This window comes from Triticum aestivum, chromosome 2B (assembly GCF_018294505.1).
Source record: "Triticum aestivum cultivar Chinese Spring chromosome 2B, IWGSC CS RefSeq v2.1, whole genome shotgun sequence".
NCBI lineage: Eukaryota > Viridiplantae > Streptophyta > Magnoliopsida > Poales > Poaceae > Triticum > Triticum aestivum.
Window position 1 is genome coordinate 764,219,478 of NC_057798.1, and position 6,614 is coordinate 764,226,091.

Here is a 6,614-nt window from a genome sequence, read left to right on the forward strand (position 1 = left end):
AAAGTTGAGGACAAAGAGGATAGTGATGATGGCTATCCCCAGGTCAATTCCACCCTCATGATTTTTGCTGACGTTGAAAGCAAAAGTCGATTGAAAGTTATCAACCGAGAAGTGAATATGGTCGCTCCGACGACACCCAATTATCTGAAATGGTCTCAGACTGCCATCACATTTGACCAGTTTGATCACCTGACACACATAGCCACCCCTGGGAGGCAAGCTCTGGTGGTCGACCCAGTCGTCAAAGGCACTCGACTGGCTAAAGTGTTGATGGATGGTGGCAGTAGCCTGAATATACTATACACAGAGACATTAAAAGGGATGGGTATTCCTATGTCCAGACTCAGTACCAGCAACATGAGTTTCTATGGAGTCATTCCTGGAAAGAAGGCTGCGTCACTCGGTCAAATTGCTCTTTATGTGGTTTTCGGTGATTCCAAAAATTACCGCAAAGAAAAATTGACATTTGAAGTTGTCGATTTCCAGAGTGCCTATCACGCTATTTTGGGCAGGCCAGCTTATGCATGTTTTATGGCTCGACCATGTTACATGTACCTCAAATTGAAGATGCCTGTCCCCAAAGGTGTGATCATTGTTACTGGCAATCGGAAGAAGGCAGAAGAGTGCTTTCAGAAAGGCTCAAAGATCGCCGATGCTCAGATGGCAGCAGAAGAGTGGCAGGAACACCAGAAAAATGCAGACCCGAGTGATTTGTTGCGAGCTAAGAAGCCCGCTACGGAATCAGCGTTTTAGTCGTCTGGTGAGACAAAACCGGTTCACATTCACCCGACCGACCCCAATGCCGCTCTCACTCATATCTCTACAATGCTCGACTCCAAATAGGAAGAAGCGCTCATCCAGTTCCTCCATGAGAACTGGGACATCTTTGCATAGAAACCTTCTGACATGACGGGTGTTCCCAGGGGGCTAGCTGAGCACCGTCTATGAGTCGACTCAAAAGCGAAACCTGTCAAAGAACATCTGCGATGGTCCACCATCTAGAAAAGGAAGGCCATTGGCGAGGAGGTGGCTCGGCTTTTAGCAGCAGAGTTCCTCCGAGAGATTTACCACTCTGAGTGGCTCGCCAATGTTGTCATGGTCCCCAAGAAGGACAAGTCACTTTGCATGTGCATTGAGTTCAAACATATCAATCGGTCCTGCCCGAAAGATCATTTTCCTCTCCCCCGCATCGACCAAATAGTCGACTCGACTGCGGGATGTGAGCGCCTGTCTTTTTTAGACGCCTATTCTGGTTACCATCAGATCCGTCTATATGGACCCGATGAGATCAAAACAGCTTTCATCACCCCATTCAGGTGCTTTTGTTATGTCACCATGCCATTCGGCCTCAAGAATGCCGGAGCCATGTTCATGAGGATGATTCAGAAGTGTTTGCTCACTCAAATCAGTCGGAATGTGGAAGCGTACATGGATGATATTGTGGTCAAGTCACGGAAAGGTTCTGACCTACTGACTGACCTTGCTGAGACATTTGCCAAACTCAGGAGGTATGATATCAAGCTTAACCCATCAAAGTGCACATTCGGAGTTCCTGGCGGAAAGTTACTCAGTTTTCTCGTTTCCGAACGAGGAATCGACGCAAATCCAGAAAAAGTTGGTACTATACTCCGAATGAAACGACCTATGCGTGTGCACGATGTTCAGAAGCTTACTGGTTGCTTGGCCGCTTTAAGTCGATTCATCTCTCGTCTCGATGAAAAGGCATTGCCTCTTTACCGATTGATGAAGAAGTCAGACAAGTTCGAGTGGACTCCTGAAGCTGATGTAGCGTTTGTAGAGCTAAAAGCCCTGCTTTCCATCCAGTCGGTGCTTGCTGCCCCAATCAGCAAAGAGCCTTTACTGCTTTACATTGCAGCCGCAGGATGAGTGGTCGGTACAGTACTTACGGTCGAGCGGGAAGAAGAAGGAAAAGCCTTTTAAAGTTCAGCACCCAGTATATTATATTTTTGAAGTTCTGACCCCATCAAAGAAAAGATACCCTCATTATCAGAAGCTTGTATATGGTATTTATATGACCATGAAGAAAGTTTCTCATTACTTCTCTGACCATTCCATTACAGTCGTCAGCGATGCTCCATTGTCAGAGATTCTGCACAATAGAGATGCAACTGGTCGAGTGGCAAAGTGGGCGATTGAACTCCTTCCCCTGGATACCAGATTTGAGGCAAAGAAAGCTATCAAGTCCCAAGCAATAGTAGATTTCATCGCCGAGTGGACTGAGCAGCAACTGCCGACTCAAGTTCACTTGGAGCACTGGACCATGTTCTTTGATGGCTCTAAGATGCTGAATGGTTCCGGTGCTGGGGTAGTGTTGGTTTGCCCCCGAGGAGATAAGCTCAGACATGTACTCCAGATTCACTTTGATTCCTCCAACAACGAAGCAGAATACGAAGCACTTTTGTATAGGTTGCGTATGGCCATTTCACTCGGCGTCCGTCGCCTCATGGTCTACGGCGACTCAGGTTTGGTGGTTAACCAAGTGATGAAGGAGTGGGACGTCATAAGCCCAGCCATGACTGGTTATTGCAATGCAGTAAGAAAGCTGGAGAAGAAATTCGAGGGGTTAGAGCTTCATAATATACCCCGACTGAAAAGTCAAGCAGCTGATGATTTGGCAAAAATAGGTTCCAAGAGAGAAGCCATTCCCAGTGGTGTGTTTTCGGAACATATCCATGCACCGTCAGTTCAAGAGGATCCTTTCACCGAAGAAGCCCCGCAGCCCAAAAGTGCCACGGATCCGACTGAAGTTGAGGTCCCAGCTGTGGTCGACCTGATCATGGAAGTTTTGGTTATCACTCCCGACTGGACAGTACCGTACATCACATATATCCTAAGTAAAGAGCTCCCAGAGAATGAAGAAGAGGCTCGACAGATCGTCCGTCGATCCAAGGCCTTCACTGTGATGAAGGGACAGTTGTACAGGGAAAGCGCGACAGGAGCCAGTCAGAAATGTTTAATGCCAGAAGAAGGTCGGATAATTCTTGGCGATATCCACTCGGAACCTGTGGCCATCATGCGTCCTCTCGGACTATTGTGGCTAAAGCATACCGAGTAGGGTTTTACTGGCCCAGAGCAAATGAAATGGCGAAAGAGATAGTCGACAAGTGTGAAGGATGTTAGTTCTACTCCAGTATGTCACACAAGCCCGCCTCAGCCTTGAAGACCATTCCACTCATCTGGCCATTTGCTGTTTGGGGATTGGATATGGTTGGACCACTGAGAACTGGCAGGAGCAGCTTCACCCATGTACTTATGGCAGTCGCCAAGTTCACTAAGTGGATCGAAGCCGAGCCTATCAAGAATCTTGATCCGGCACTGCTATCAGCTTCATCAGAGAGTTGATATTCAGATATGGAGTTCCGCATAGCATCATCACTGATAATAGGTCAAACTTCAATTCCGACCAATTCAAAGGCTTTTGCGCTTCTCAAGGCACGCGAGTCGACTACACTTCCGTCGCTCACCCCTAGTCGAATGGACAAGCAGAAAGAGCAAACGGCCTAATTCTCAAGGGACTGAAACCCCGGTTGATGCGTGATCTCAAACACACAGCAGGCGCGTGGGTCGACGAACTTCCATCGGTTCTTTGGGGATTGAGGACTACTCCTAATCGGTCGACTGGGCGAACCCCATTCTTTCTGGTCTATGGAGCTGAAGAAGTTCTGCTGAGTGACCTGCTTCACAATGCACCACGAGTCGAGCTCTACTCTGAAGATGAAGCAGAACAAGCCCGGCAGGACATAGTCGACCTTCTAGAACAATAAAGAGAGATGGCCTTGATCCGATTGACCATCTATCAGCAGGACTTGCGTCGATTCCATGCCAAAAACGTGAAGAGTCGAGCCTTCCAAGAAGGAGACTTGGTCCTCCGAGTGGATCAACAGAAGCCACACAAACTCGCCCCTACACTAGTAGAAAACGGAGCTTTGAAACCGGTTTGTAAGGGCCTTTAGTGCCGGTTATGGAACCAACACTAAAGTGTGGGCACTAAAGGCCCCCCCTCCTTTAGTACCGGTTTGGTACGAACCGGCGCTAAAGTGCCACCACGTGGCGTGAGCCTGCGCCCTAGTATGGGGGACCTTTAGTACCGGTTGGTGTTACCAACCAGTACTAAAGGTTTCTTTTTGATTTTTTTTTTTGAAAATTTTGGAAAAAAATTTGATTTTTTTTCAATTTTCAATTTTTCTGAATTATTTGATGATTTAGTCTCTAATCACCTCTCTTAACTGCTCAAGTGTGGATCACTCATTCCAAATCATCTAACTTCCCGACCGGTCACCTATCCCTCTCACTACTCCAGCCCGAGCATGCTTAACTTTCGGGTTCTATTCTCCTTCGTTTCCGAGTCTGCACTTGTTGTTTTCCTGACAATAGTAAGATGTCAATCCTATTAACCCTCAGGAGTTTAGCTTGAGCATGAAGTCACACATTTCATCGTTTGAGTTTGAAACTATTATTCTAAAAAAACGTGTAATTATTTAGTAACGCTAATATTTCTTGAATAAGTTTGACCACAGTTTGACCATAGTTTGACCAAAATTCAAAAAATTGAAATAAATATTTAGTAACACTAATATTCTTGAATAATTATGTAGTAACATTAATACTTCTTGAATAAGTAGTTTGACCAAATTTAACCAAATTTTTTTTAAAAAACTGAAATTTGACCATATCTTTTTTCCTTTTCGAATTTGAGGATTCTAAAAAATTCTAAACAGGCCGTAGGCCATCTCCATCGGATGCGGATTTTCGTGCTGAATTTTTTGATATATTATACGCTTTTTTCCGACATCGTATGCAAAAGTTAGAGCCGTTTTACATTTTTCCCTACACTTTTTGCAAAACATGTCCAAATTTAAGTTTTCAATTTTTCCTAACTAGTAGATATAGTAATATAACTACCTCTCGAAGGATTTTATTTTTTGAAATTTTTATCATTTTCTTTTGATTTTTTCAAATCTGAAATGGCGATACACGGGGGGGTGGGGGGGGTAGAGTTTGAAAATTGGCCCCTTTAGTACCGGTTCATGGCACGAACCGGTACTATAGGTTAGGCCTTTAGTACCGGTTGGTAACACAGACCGGTACTAAAGGGGCTCGTGGGGACCCGGCCTGACGCCAGCCTGCCACTACCCCTTTAGTACCGGTTCGTGGTACGAATCGGTACTAAAGGCTCAACATGAACCGGTACTATTGATCACAGCCACGAACCGGCACTATTGATCACATTAGTGCTAGTTTTTTTACAAACCGGCACTAATGTGCTTCACATTTGACCCTTTTTCTACTAGTGCTACTTGGGAAGGCCCCTTCATCGTCACCAAAGTTCTCCACAATGGAGCATACCATCTTTACAATGTCAGTCGCCAGATTGATGAGCCACGAGCTTGGAATGCGGAGCTGCTCCGCCCCTTTTACACTTAAGTATTCACTCGGATGAGATGTAATAAAAAGTACTCCTATAATTTGTTTATCAAAGACAAGAGTGTTATAATTTTCCCAATGATTGTTGTTGCTTTTGTGATTGTGAAAAATCCCCCAGTGGGTGGCTTAGCTGCGAATCCGTTTCGCCTAAGTTTATTTTTAAAAAAATTCCTACCGAGTGATGAGCAAGCCTCTCACTCGGGGGCTTAGCTGCGAACCCATTTCGCCTAAGTATTTGGAAATCCTACCGAGTAATGAGCAAGCCTCTCACTCGGGCGCTTAGCTGCAGTCCAGTACTCGCCTAAGTATTCGAAAATCCTACCGAGTGGAGAGCAAGCCTCTCACTCGGGGGCTTAGCTGTAGTCCAGTACTCGCCTAAGTATTTGAAAATCTTACCGAGTGGAGAGCAAGCCTCTCACTCAGGAGCTTAATTAGCTGCAGTCCAGTACTCGCCGAAGTGTTTGAAAATCCTACCGAGTGGAGAGCAAGCCTCTCTGAGGGAGTCCCGGATTATGAGGTGTCCGGATGGCCAGACTATGACCTTTGGCCGGACTCCCGGACTATGAAGATACAAGATTGAAGACTTCGTCCCGTGTCCGGATGGGAGTTTACTTGGCATGGAAGGCAAGCCTGGCGATACGATATGTAGATCTCCTCCCATTGTAACCGACTCTGTGTAACCCTAGCCCTCTCCGGTGTCTATATAAACCGGAGAGTTTTAGTCCATAGGACGAACAACAATCATACCATAGGCTAGCTTCTAGGGTTTATCCTCTCTGATCTCGTGGTAGATCAACTCTTGTACTACCCATATCATCAATATTAATCAAGAAGGAGTAGGGTTTTACCTCCATCGAGAGGGCCCGAACCTGGGTAAAAACATCGTGTCCCTTGTCTTCTGTTACCATCCGCCTAGACGCACAGTTCGGGACCCCCTACCCGAGATCCACCGGTTTTGACACCGACATTGGTGCTTTCATTGAGAGTTCCTCTGTGTCATCACCATCAGGAAGGATGCCGCACCCCATCTTTAAAGACGACGATGTTGCTAAAGGAGCTTTGGTTGTCGGCCAAACTCTCCGGCTAGGCGGTTTTCTAATGACCGCCTGTTCGGCCGCCGCGCCGATGATGACTTCTCGGGTCATCGAAAGCGATCTGCACGTCAACTC